Here is a 14,718-nt window from a genome sequence, read left to right on the forward strand (position 1 = left end):
TGTTCTGAGATATAGAAGATATTATTATTCATCAAAATTGTAGAAATGGTTCTTAAAAAATGATTCTAACCTCGACCTATACTAAATACTTCTCACTATTCAAACGAGTAAGACAGAGCTAGGAACAAGAGTATGCGAGATGTCGATTATTAAACACAATAGTCATGTTTTATCTCTAGAGTAATTTATGGAAAGAGAAAATAAAATTACATTCCCATATGTTGAACTACATTATTCACGAGCAACCAAGTATTGCTCCTCATATTTGAACCAGCATTTGATTCAGAAAACTAACGCACCATGCAAATGAATCATGGGGTGAGTCCAAATAGTTGGCATTGAAATACTGAATCATCGAGGTATAATCACAAACTTGTCATTATAAAACATACGCTTAATCAAATGGAATATTATCTCAAACACTGTATTAATTTTACCTACATAACGTTCAAACGTCCGAAATAATGCTACCGACATAACGTTTAAACGCCCGAAATTATGCAACCGACGTGTCTGTTATAAATGGGAATGAACTCGCTCTATTCGCGGAGTTTATTTTCACACGCAACTGTCCGTGACAATGATGATAAACACAAAAAGATTAGGTGAAGTGTAAGTGACGTGAAAGCGTATGTGGCAGTGATGATCGTGATCAGGCCCATTATCTGAATAGAATGATTCGAAAACTTGTTTTCAACGTTCAAAAGTGCTGGAAACAGATATACATGGTGGTGTACGATTTCAAGTCTGAATCACTGTATTTTCGAGCCCGCTCTGTATACAGATTTTTGAGATTAGAAATTCTAGAGAAAAAAACTTAGAAATAATGAGTATTCCCAATGATACATCTATGTATTCGACGAATTGTATCTGATGAATATTTTTCTTTGCAAATGCAAGCTGTGTTGATAGATTCCTTTTTCTTTTCACTTCACACTAATCAAACAGACACACTTTCATTTTTAACTGATCATTTCAGCGTTCTGCTTGTGTTTACGAATGTCTCAAAAATTCCAGACTTTAGCACCATCTTGAATCACTATCAAAACATAGGCTTTCTATCTCACTCACACTTCAGAAGATGCATCCTTTCCGCTAGCGTGAGCAAATCATTTCTTTTGCTGTAATGAGTTTCTAACGCGATTTCACGCAGTAGCTTGCCAACACCCACATACACTACACAGCCATAACTATGATTACAAGCGCACACACGCAACGGTTATAAAAACAATCGTCACTCTCCACCATAAGACACACGAACACGCGCGCGCAGCCACACACGCACACACACATATCCGCGCCAAATAATTGTCGTGTGTCGTCGAATTATTGCGCGAAGCTGGTTCTCACTAACTTCGGACACACCGCAAGCAATCCATCCTATGACCCACACTTCTGCCTCATTGCAATTCGACGAAATGCTCAAAAAAAAACTTCTCACTCTACACCCAGCAGTAAATACGCTCACGATTTTTTCTTTCATCGCCTTTTTCTTTCCCATCAAGCACATGCGGTATCGTTCGTTGGATCCCGATTGTCCAGCCATCCACGAACCAGGCGGACGAACCAGCCAGCCGAAGCGAGCTAGCGCTATGAGGATCGACGCGAAATAGCTTTCCTTTCTACCTTTTCATTATTACTTTTTTCCCTCCACCCGTTGTCCGGCGATCCGCCGCAGACACAGGTTGGATGAATATTTATGCCTCCATCGAACCGCACCGGAGGAGACGCGCGTGTTATGTTACTACTGCATCCCTCCGTCACACTACTCTTCATGGCGTGTATTTCTTGATTTTTTTTTTAATCTAGCATCTCGTCGCACGAGTGTGAAATGAGCGGGCAGTGTTCGATTTGATGTATTCACCACCACCGTGTGCGTCTGCTATTATTTTCTTTGGCCGCGCGCATCGCTGCACAAATTTTCTTCTCTCTAATTATTTGAATCGTCGTTTTTTTCAGTGCGTGCCTCGCCTCATTAAAGTATTCCAATCAATATCGAACATTGAGGATGCAATACAGAAGAACCGCGAAAACTAATCATCCATTGAATATTTTTACACTCTTCCATCAACGATCCCAAAGCTCTGATACATGACTCCAAAAGCGCTGTTTATTAGTCACTGAACTATCCTGAAGATAACACATCACTCAATTAAATATTGATCTAGCACTTAGATGAATCCACACGTTCTTTTGGGATGTTTTACTTAACTTCACTTTTCGGTCATTCAACACAATACCATAGATGCTTTCTATCATTCCTGGTCTAGTCAATTCCTTCAGTACGTTCGTCATTCAAACACTTGTGCGACCACTTTTGAGTTCACCGACCAACGACGGACGCACCATGAAGACTCATAGTTTGTCCGATCCACACACGTTAGACACATTCATCCAGGCAGTTCTTCAATTAGCCACTTCCTTGTTCTAACAGTCACCTGTTCATCGGTTATGGAGAGGAAAGCACAAGTTCATGTTATCTATACCAAAAGCAACCTTTGGCAATGTTGAATTGCTTCGTCATTTACTAACACGTCCGATATCTCACAGGGAAGCAACTTGGGATCGCCACTGTTTGTCATTTTCTTCAATGAGACTGCATCTCCACTTCGTTATAGGTGCTCGCATATGCCGATGACCTAATGATCTAAACGGTGATAGGCTGCGTTGAAGATTGCCTCCACCTACGAGGCGTGCTCGAAACGTTTGTTCACTGGTGACGCAAAAACAAACCTGTAGTGAAATCAGCATAGTAAAATGTCAGGCTACGACATTTCAACGTTCTTTGGACCCAATTCTTATCAATTGTCTCATCGATAAAACATCTCTTAACAGAATGCAAGTGAATTTGAAACAGCTTCCTTGATACATTTTTAATAGGCAAAAATCGGCCAAACGAGCCAAAACTGTTGTTTATTTGGATATTTTGGGACTACGCTGGCCATGTTTGCATAGGAGACGTAATCTCCAACACCATTAGTGTTGGGAAAACGCATTTTTGTTGGTTTTTAGCCTACAAGCATACCATTTCTAATGAATTGATCTGTCCAGTGGTAGGATAGCATCGGCAAAAAGAGAGCGTAGGAGATTTGGCGGAATAAAATATGGTTTCCATTTGGAGAACGCTTGCGTCTATTTGTGCGGACAATCAATCGTTTCAATGAACATTTGTTCGTATAGCTAGACGTAATCACCAGGTTGTTTTGTCTGTAGTGTTAGCATTTACCTTTCCGATAATAGTCAAAACGTCTCCGTCGATAGTTTCAGTTGTTGTCGGATAAAATCAAAAAGGTTTGGAAGAATTTCCTATGAGCTAACCATCACATGAAGAAATTGATGATATTGACAAAATAACAACCGAGAGATGTTTAAAAGCCTTCATTTAATTTCATTGACCAGCTTCAGCTTCAAAAATCACAAAAGGATTCTATAATCAAACAAGTTTTGGCTCTAATACCGATAGATAAATATGACTATTGGATTAATTTGCCAGAATATATAAATATGTTTTTTATTGAACTTGGGTTAAGTATTCAAAATAGATGTTCGCAAAATAGATTATACAGCTGAATTTGCAGTAAAGCTGTTTCCAAATCGTAAATCTTCGGCTGGATACCATTTAGACTGAAGAAGTATTGTTTATATTGATAACGCATTTTAAAATGGGCTGTTCATTTAAGTAACTGATTATTATGAAAATAAGTAAATGAAACTGACTGATTATTAAAAGTCTGATTTTTTTTACTTACACCAACGTTATGAGTAAATGTTGAGTACGTTGAATTATTCGAGGTCAAATTTGATGAGTGATAATGCTAAGAATCAATATTATATATTTTACTACTGATTTGATTTTTTCATTACCTACTTGCTTCTCTACGTTCATCTCAGTGCAGTGAACTGAGAATAGTAGCTATATAAACAGCGTTTCAATAATTTCTTATATACATCTATTAGGAAACGTTAAGTGATAAGATACTATCATGAAGGGCAGGTTTGGACTCCATAAAAAATGTGATTCAAATGCAGATTTAGGTTATAGCACATAATTCTGGTAATTGTTGATTTTCGAGCGATGTATGGAAGCTGTATGGAACTACGTCTGTTATGCGAACAAACAGTGATTTTTCGCAAACGTTTTTTAAAAATTGCTCAAATGTTTTCGAACAAAAAAATGTTTGTTCGCATGTTGAGGATACGTAGTACATTGTGTAGAATACGTAACAGCGAAAAAGTCGATTTTTTTCATTTTGTCGTTTACGTCTTCTAAACATGAGCAGTACGGCCATCTTGGATTTCAATTTTTCATGATCTACTGTGTTCTACTGGTTAAGCCCTATCTTTTTTTTATATAAGGTACACTGGGGCAAGTTGAAATTCGGGGTAAGTTAAAACGGAAATCATAACTTCCACCAGGAATGATGGATTGACGCGATAAAAATATATAAAGTAAACATTACCTTTCAGCCCACCTTATGACAGCCATTACCAGAATATTGGAATGCATTAACGCAATCCGCGCCTTTGTTTACTCTTACTTGATCCGTTAAATCAAAACAAACATTTTTGCGTGCTGACTGAATCGGTCCAAAATCACTGATTTTTCAAAAATACCGCCAGAATCGCACGTCAGGTAATCAAATAGGGATAACCAAGTGTAGTAGTTATGAAAACTAAACTGAAAAATCTTTTTCCTTATAGCTCAGAGCATTTAAACTCACCTCATGTTTTTTCCGACCCTGGGGTAAGTTGAAACCAGTGAAAATCGACTATTTTTAAAACACTACTGCAGATGCCGGACGTTATTTGTCGATGATTACTGTATTTTTTTTTTTTTATTAAATCGTTTATTTTTACAGGCTCAGTTACATAAGTTTAAAGGAGCCAAACTCCTATCTGTTTAGTTACAAGTATACATAAACATTTTTTATTAATTCTAATGTTAATGAAGTAGAGAACCGATTACTCGCGGCTTGCTCGAGTTTAGAAGGGTGACATTTTGTTTCAGGAAAAGGATGGGATATAAGGATATGTTGACAATGTTCACACTCACATTCGCACTCACATTCATCATACTCAATTCTTAAGCCTATCTTATAACTAACATGTATTTACATTTCACTTTATTCTATTGCTAGTAAGAAGGGATTTGATTTCTCGCGAAGGAAAAGGAAAAGGAGAATATAAGGATATAAGGACAATCACACACGAAGATCGATAGCTTTTAGGAAGACATATATTTGGGACATGTAATCAAGGTCTAACCGAGCCAACACATCTCTCACCGGCACATTGGGCTGCCTTCCTCTAGCCCGAAGAGAGTTTTCTAAATTCGATCTGGCAACAAGATACTCCTCGCACGACCAAACAACGTGTTCGATGTCGTGGTAACCTTGGCCACAAGCACAGATATTGCCATCGGCAAGATTAAAACGAAAGAGTAGCGCGTCTAACGAACAGTGATTGGACATGAGTCGAGAGAAGGTGCGAATAAAGTCCCGACTTAAGTCCAGACTTTTGAACCATGGTTTGAGGCTAACCTTAGGGATAATCGAGTGAAGCCACCGACCCAATTCATCTTCGTTCCACTTACGTTGCCAGTTAGCGATGGTATTTTTACGGACTAAAGAATAAAATTCATTGAAAGCGATTTGACGCTGATAAATATCGCCTTCAATTGCACCTACCTTTGCTAATGAGTCAGCCCTCTCATTACCCGGAATTGAGCAATGTGAAGGGACCCAGATAAAGGTAATGACATAACAGCGTCTGGTTAAAGCACTCAAATTTTCTCGTATTCTCTCAAGGAAGTACGGCGAGTGCTTTTCCGGCCTCACTGAACGGATAGCTTCGACAGAGCTAAGACTATCCGTTACAATGTAATAGTGTTCAACAGGTCGTGAGGCGACGCTGTCCAGCGCCCAATGTATTGCTGCTAATTCAGCAATATACACAGAGCAAGGATTCTGAAGACTGTGGGAGGTGCTAAAAATTTCGTTGAACACTCCAAATCCTGTTTCGCTAAATGCTTCTTTCAGTTCGGCCTATAGAAACTTTTCTGAACTCTAATCCATCAAATTTGGTGTCCCTGAAAAGGACCGTTGATTATATGCTAAGGTACTAAGATAATAATGACGAAAGCGGAAGCGTGGCTGTTCAAACACGCTCTCCTCGGATTCGACGGGCCAGCTGGATGTCCTTGGGCATGATGTGACGCGACTTAGCACACAAATTGGTATCTTCGAATAGGTCGTCCAAATATGTCTCGCTTGCCTCCTGCAGCACCATAACAGGGGAACTAGTGTGCAAACATTAGTGAAACAATGGTTATTCACTGGATATATTCACTGTCGCGCACACGTATTGAACTTGGTTTTGCTTCACGGGAGCTCAAAAAATCATCATTTCGATAGTACGCTCAAAGATGCAATTGATATATCTGGCGAAACTATAAAAGACAGTAACGTCATCAATTGTCGTCGTTTATATGAATCGATTATAGACAAAATTATTGACGAAATGACGAAACGGTTTGAGGAACTAGATGAATACAAATTCGTCGCTTTGTGGAATCACGAAAAATTTGCCGACTTTTTTGTCACATTACCTACTGGGAATTTGAAAATGCTTATTTCATACCACTCGAAATTCGATGAAGCGAAGCTTTGTAGTAAACTGACGGTTCTTTATAAATTATAGTCATTATTTCGATTAACTTTGGACAAACCTGCATCAAACCTTCTCCGAAGCGGCTGGCCAGAATGATACTGACATTGCCTAATACAACGGCATCCGTTGAAAGAACTTTTTGTTGTTGTTCGACGGATCAAGAATTATTTGCGGTCGAGATCTGACCAGAAACGGTTATTCGGAATTATGATGATGACTGTGGAAAAAGATTACCTTTATGATATAAGGCAGATGTCTTTATTTTATGAGGAAATCATTGAAAAGTTTGCGCGCATAGTTGACCGTAGGATTCTTTTGCTTTACAGACAAACCTGTTTTTGTGCGGCCTACTTACTTGCGCAGATCATAAAATCAACTCTTTGCTCCTATCAATTAGCTCCTACTGACACCTTAAAACAAACAAAACAAAACATGAGAATGGGAATTAACTGACACAGTCCCTATGTAGAGCGATAAAATACATATCAAAGATAGAAAAAAATGACCGATTACTCCATTTTTTTCAAATACCGCACAAAAAAAATCACATGAAAAACCGCACAAAAACTGTTTTTACTGTACAGATAAATGTTGAGAAATAAAAATGTTAAAATCTGCCATCGCAATACTGTTATTTTAATGTTGCAAAAGAAATTGAACAGGTAGCTCAATTGGTCACGCGTCGCCTCTGCTTCTGATATCGACGAATTTTACGCAGAGCGATCGGTAGCGATGTGGCTTCTTACATCTCATGTGGCTCGTACGCTTCTTCAAGCTGCTTTCGTGGATGTTCGAGAGAAAATAATGACGAAAGCAAAGGAAGCGTCATGTTTTATACTTAAGGGATTGAATGTAGGTCGTGATTTCATTCGCGTGATATCTCGGCTCATGTCCAATCACTACAACCTAAACGCGCATCTCTATCGCATTGGGCTCGTAGCAAACAATCTTTGTGATTGTGGCGATGGCTACCACGACATCGAGCATATTGTCTGGTCGTGTATCCGGTTTCATGCTGCTCGCTCTCAGCTCTCTAGAGCACTGAGAGCAAAAGGCAGACAATCGGATATCCCCGTCCGGGATATCTTAGGTAGCCGTAATCCTGATCTTCTGCTTCATCTATACCTGTTCCTCAGAAACGCCGATGTCAACGTTTAATGATGTTTCCTTCGTTGTGTCCCTGTTTCGTATCCCTCCTATCCGATCTATAAACTTTTACTTAGTCGTGGCAATACATACACACACTCTTTACAGATACACGGGCCAAAGGTTGTGCAGTCCACTGATGATTCAACAAGAGCCAAAGGTTGTACCGCTCATGACAACTCTACACGAGCTGATGATTGCGCCGGTTAGTGACCATTCTATCCTGGATTCCTCGAGTCGAGAAGACGCACCACGCTAGATATGGGGTACATACTAGGGGGGCGTTGCTGATTAATGGTCAGCTGCATCCAAATAGGAAGTATCCCGTGTCGGGCACACGTACAGAGCATTGGAGACAGCAACATCCCAATTACGAGAACACTTGTAATACTAACCTCGAGCCGACCGCGAGTAATCGGTTACATATTACTAACATAGATAATAAGAAAAACTGTTAAAATATCGAACTCCGGCCCCGTCAGGCTAACGCCATAGGAGCCTTGATAAAAATATATATTTTGGAAAAAAAAACAAAACTCTTGGACATTTTATCTTTTGTATGAAATGATTATCATTCCGTTGATCCGAAGCAGAATGATTAACGCTTAAAGAAGGAATGAATTCCTCCTTGGAATTACTCAGCAAAAATAATGCCCTTTCCCGACAATTAGAAACGACAAACGGTTGGTGAAATATCCACTACACCATATCAAACATTTCGTATTTTTCACTCCAAATCCAGCCATTGGCACCCATCTGTATCGAGTTATCATCGATATCTCGGTTCTCGCTCAATGCTCCGTTCGGCTCAACTGCAGAAGACAAATGGAATTGGAAAAGAAGAGCATAATGCATAGGTGCCTGAGTGCGACCGTCCTCATCTCACATCGCCGCATCAACTGAATGGATTTCCAGAGAGTGTGCGAGTTCTTTCTTTCTTTGTTTTTAAGAGGCTTTAAACTTTGCAGTTCATTCGCCTCTAATGTGCGAGTTTATATACGGTTTCAATAACCTGTTTTCAAAGCAATTTTAAAGCTATTGAAACAAGTTTTCGGGTCAATAATTAACAATCATATAAGTCATGGACATTTTGTCTTTCGAATGAAATGTTTATCATACCACTCCGTTCAGCCGGAAAAGAGGTATTAACGTTCAAAACCTTGCAGTCCAGCGTCACTGTCTCGTTTTCGAAACTTTGAACTTACACACCGATACAGAAATGAAAGACGTAGTCCTACGTCAAAAAAACACAAGTTTCCGTCTTAACCCTTTCAATACGGCAGTGTGCTCCGCCGGATTGCTACCGCTGTACAGAACACTGCGCCGAAAAGTATGCATATCGCGCTGGTGTGATCGATGTGCAGTATCACTCTCATTTCGTCTAAAAACGACGCTCGTACACTCAGCTCATCGCGTGGATGTCATCTATAGACGCCGCTCGTAGTGAAAGGGTTAAAATCACTATTAGTATACGCTGCAATATCGATATAAACAAATTTTGATAATAATTCAAACAGAATCTGCAAAATCATTATCAGGCATAATGTTAATTCGAAATACACTCACAACTTGCAAAAAAAGTATTGAAACAGAATACATATTCGATTTAAAAACAGATTACATATTCGATTTAAAAAAAGTACATTTTCATTCATTATTTTAATTTTTGAATCGTATTTATTCCACTTGCAAATCTACTATATTTTTCATTTCACAAATTGGTACTTGAAGCTGCTGGTAAGGCGAAATAAAATTTAAAAAAATCTTTTAGACTGCCATTAATAGCATCACATACTTCCGGAATTATCTTAGCTATGGATGCTTTCGAGATTCTAAAAAATATCGACAACAATCTGAACGATATTCCAGAAGAAAGGCACATCAATGTCGTTTTTAGTTTCACTCTTGCAGGTATAGCATCCCTCACGAGTCCCTCTTGGCGTTGTATTTTTGGACTAATGAAATCCAACAGTGTTTCCGCTTATTCAGGTGTTTTTCTCAACATTGATCTGAACTCTAGAGGATCATCATCGTAGAGTTCTTTTTCCTTGCATCAAATTCCTGGCCCAAATCTTTTTGTTTTCTGCTTTTTCGGATAGTACCTTCAGTTCGAAGAAATTCAGCACAAAGTATTTTTATACACGGTCAACGTGTACTTCGTGATAAAATTGTGTAATGATAAATGCAACTGAAACCTGAAACGAAAACTGCCAATAGAGAAGTCGATTTCGGATTAATCATCTGTCAAATTCGGACCTGATTGCTGTTTCTGACTATTTGATGGACATTTGAAAAATCATCCTGGTAAGCCAATGCTGTAGTATCTAGTTTCTCGTCAGTAACTAACACTGTGTGAACGGACAAGGCGAGTCAACCAATTGTCAAGCGAGTTCACCGGCCCAGTAGCTGCTCACTGACAAATCAGCTACTAGCAACGTATAAATGGGCCTTAAGTGAGACGGTGAGAGACTGGATTTCTATAACTTGATAATTGTTGCGTGGACGTAGTAATTCTTTAAGGTGATCAATAGAGGGCACTGAGTTTTGAACTTATAATCGTTCGCTACGCTACGTTCGTACGGACACGCAACCAGTTTGATTCTGAAGACCCCCAAATAACATCATAATCATACACATGAAAATATAAGACAAATAACAACATAAGGCGGTCCGCACACGAGTCAACTGAAATCCAACTTCAACTTGGCGAAGGTTGAAAGCATGTGGAATCAAATGGGAGTCCGCACACGGGGCAACCAGTTGACAAGGTTGACATCATCGTTCAATTTTTGTTCACGTCATTTTCTGTGGTTCGTTAAAAGGATGCCAGATAAGACAAAAAACAATCTCTATCAAATTAGCAAGCCTGATAGCAGTTTTAAATCATTAAAGATTTAATGAATATTTTTATTTAGCATTATTTAATAATTTCAGACACGTAGTGTTGACTTTAATTTAATCCTTTTTCTATATTTTTTCTGATATTCCAACAAAAACTCATCATTATTATATGAAATTAACTTTAGACACCATTTACGGTCGAGATTGTTTCACCAGTAGTGAAAAATGTGATTTTTTATTACACAGAATGCATTATTTTTATTTTGAGAGTGTGTTCATTCCATATGAAAATCCATTGTCTTTGTCGCGTCACAAATACTTTAGAGTCAGGTTCAACGATTTAAAGATGATAGACAAAACTTAACGATAATTGTCAGTTTCGAGTTGCTTCGTGTGCGGATCGAAGTTGAACTCAAGTTTGACAGCTGAGATGAAGACAACTTGAAATTGAGTTTGAGTAGACCAGTGTGCGTACGGCCTATGACGCAAGAACCTCTGTTAGGTCGTTTTAGTCAGTTTTAGGTCCTAGTCATTTTCAAATTTATAGAAAACACATATATATTGCGTAGCCTTTCGTATCCATGAAACCGTTTTCTATTTGATATTCGATTGCACCAAAACTAGACAATAGATACAGCAAATAAAACCACAAGTAGTCTCATCTACCATCTGAGACCAAAAGAAAACTATATAAATCATCCCATCATCTCAATATCTATTTCAGCTATTGTTGAACCTTACAAAGGTTAAAAATGAATTGCACTACAAATTTGAAATTTATCCATTTCTGCAAAATACGAAATAGAGATATCTTATAGCGTGAAATGGCGCCAGATTTGTAATAGCTATCTGTTCACATTTTTATATGATTCCTTTCGTTTTAATTCATGTATTTGAACAGCCTGTTAATGTTTTTTTACCTAGGGTTCTTGCTAATTATTTGCTCAATGTTGTTTCTTATCAATATTGTATGTATCTAGTGATTTTTAATTGTTAGTGTTGCAATACTAACAGGAGGTTTCAATGCACAACCTTCAGACTGATTCTGTGAAGTAACCTGCACAAATTGGCAATCGAATTCGGGAAAAAACATGTCTTCAATCCAACTCTAACTATTAACAATTTTTGGAACCTTTACAAAACACCAACTTTTTTAGATGCATGATTAATCCTTTGGGTATCAGTCCTACAACAAATATTCAGTCAGGTGCACCTTTCCTTTCCCACTCTCTCAAATTTTAACATTCAATCCAAGAAAACACAGTGTTACACTAAATCATTACCTATGGAACTTGCAGGAACTCTACCTTGATGTGCGTCATCAGCGAAACACGGGAAAATTCATTCGTTTCTGTGATATGTCTTTCTCAAACACAAAATCCGCACTCAGCCAGAAGAAAAACAATCTTTTTTCTCTCGATTTTCTTCACGTTTTAGACAATCAATTAACTGTTTTATTCGGAAAAACTCAAAGGGATGATTCCGTCAGCGAGCACTCACACGCGGGTAGAAACAAAGGACAAAGGGAAAACGGGACCACTTTTTCGATTGACTAGCGGCCCAATTCTATGTTTTAATAAGTTTACCGCAAAGTCATTGGAATAGCTTTGCTGTTGCACTCAAACAGACTCTCGCAACAACGCAGACGCACACACTCTCTCACACAAAAAACGCATCGCAGCTGCTCACTGCTCACTCTCTCACTATGTTTGTGTTTACGTCAAGAATACGAACATTTACGACCGTTTACGACTGTTCACGACGACCGCGCTTTATTTTTTAGCGATTTTATTTATAGTAAGATGAGCAATGATTTGCTGCGCTCACCCTTCCTCCTCTCTTCTTCTGCTTAACCAACTTGGGCCGAAGAGATGAAGGGGGACGATAACCAACACTATCACCAAATATTACCCCGCGATCGGCGAGGAAAAAACACCAACACTATCTCAAATTACCAAACAGCCAGGCTGTATGCAGTTTTTTGAATGAAACGCGAACCGGAGCGCGATTGCAACACTCGGCGCAAACAAACGGATTCACACGTACACACTATCACGCGACGCAGAAAGCGCGACGCGCGCTAAACAGCGACTACTGCTACTATTGCAAACTATGCGCACACAAACACAACCAATACACCCTCATCGGATGAGAGCGTTAAGTATCGGTACCACAGCACTCACTCTCCCCCCAGAGTGTAAGATGAGCGGAAAAAATGTCAGCAGAAAAACTCCTTCGCTAATGGAGGACTACGGGAAAAAAAATCGCACTTTTATCCACTTTCCCGAACCGTTCGCAACCGGAAAATACTTCGCCCGGTAAGTACACGATTGTCGCTAGCTAGCGCGACAACTTTCGACCACTTTAATGCACGTTTTCACCCGCAAAAATCGTCTTTATTCGCGAGCACTTCACGATGTGTGATCCCCTCCGTGACGATATCGCAACAATTTTCGAAACGCGCACCGAGATGATGACGGCGAATCATTTTTTACCTTTCTCGCCCCTTTCGGGCGAACACCAGCCAGTACTTTTGCATAAATGTCAAATTTACAATGCAGTTCGTGCTCATCGGGTAACACCAAGGTACATATCTAAAGTGGGAAGATTTTCTTCGATTGGTCATGATAAGTACACTGAGAGAAATATTTTGTAAATATGGCGAATTCTTTGAAAATATTACCAATTATCGCGCAACTTTTGAAAAGGTCCAATGTAACATTTTCGTCAACTCGAGAAAAACGAAGTTGAAGACCCGAACATTATTCCGCGAATTGTCTTAAAAGATATCGATCTTTATCACTCTTCTCACCACTAGCGATCAAGAATAGCTCTCCAAAACCAATCGTAGCTGTTGTTCCGTGATTTGAGTTTAAAGTTGAAGCCAAGGAGCGAAAAATGCTACATTGGACGTTTTGACTGCCCGCGTTTGTACATTGGACATATTACGTTGTACGATAAGAATTTGAAACTAACTACTAAACAACAATCCAAAAATCAGCATTTCGTTCTAAAGACAGATTATTATTGTCATCACCCGTTGAATTGAACTGAAATCGATAACAACTACTGTAAGAAACAAAAACTCAAAACGACCGAAGTACGACTTCGTGTTGTTTTGACTGCTTTGTTACTTCGGACGTTTCGGGCATCGGAGGAAAGTGGCGTCCGAAGTAACAGCCGGGTGCTTAAAATCCGAATCTGTACATTGGATATTTTTTGTATCGGCGATAAAAAGCTGAAGAAAATAGATACGTGAACGATTGTTTTTATAATGCATTCAATGATTGAAGACTAATAGCGTGCATCTATTAACTCGATTTGTTCACATTTGTTACATAGGACCTTTTCAAAAGTTACGCGAGAATTCACTAGTCATTTTCCACCCTACTAATTATTGGTACATCTTACGAAAAAAAATTGGTAAGCGCAAATGTCCAACAAAACTACGATTTGTTGGTTCATTGTTGGTTCAATAATAGTTCAATATTAATGATGAATATCAATCAGTGATAGTAACGATATTCTTCTGTATAATTAATCCATATTTTCATTTATACTTTATTAATAACTTATTATATAATTTCAATAGCTCTAAAATACTAACTATATACTAATAACATTAATTTTCATGGTAATAATTCCAAAAGCAGTGTGAAAGCGGACAGTTGTAATCTTAGCCTCGACCACATTGATTTCATAAACTACTTCCAACGGATTGAGGGCTTGGTCACGATTATGTTCCTTTTTTTTTTTTTTTTTTTGCGCCGCAATGATTTTCGCCATTTAGGGACAGGGACACCTCATTAGGAAACGATCGATGGCGCCAGGATGCAGCATACATCGTTCGTAAATATTGGTCTCCCATATCCTGATGAAGAAATACAAATATTATATATCAATGAGAGCCGATGAATATGTATTTATGAAACAAGTGTATGTCAAATAGATGAATATTTGAATGCGACATAAAAATTAAATACTAACCTCCGAGTTACAAATTGTTTTTTGATAAAGTTGCCCACTATTTTCCAACGTTAAAACCTGAAAATAAATCTTTAG

General features: G+C 38.6%; 1 protein-coding gene across 5 annotated transcripts in view; it reads right to left on the reverse strand.

The window, feature by feature from the left end:
- LOC129764367 (protein tramtrack, beta isoform) overlaps positions 1-13,161 on the reverse strand; it is a 95,192-nt gene extending 82,031 nt beyond the window's left edge. For 2 of the 5 annotated variants that reach the window (XM_055763364.1, XM_055763362.1), the window contains exon 1: positions 11,964-13,148. The gene's annotated coding sequence lies outside the window, so the exon portion shown is untranslated. Of the gene's footprint in view, positions 1-11,939 lie in introns of all 5 variants that reach the window. The other 3 variants (XM_055763361.1, XM_055763360.1, XM_055763365.1) reach the window with 2 other exon arrangements.
- Positions 13,162-14,718: the final 1,557 nt, after the last annotated feature.

Source organism: Toxorhynchites rutilus, chromosome 2 (genome assembly GCF_029784135.1).
Source record: "Toxorhynchites rutilus septentrionalis strain SRP chromosome 2, ASM2978413v1, whole genome shotgun sequence".
Lineage (NCBI taxonomy): Eukaryota > Metazoa > Arthropoda > Insecta > Diptera > Culicidae > Toxorhynchites > Toxorhynchites rutilus.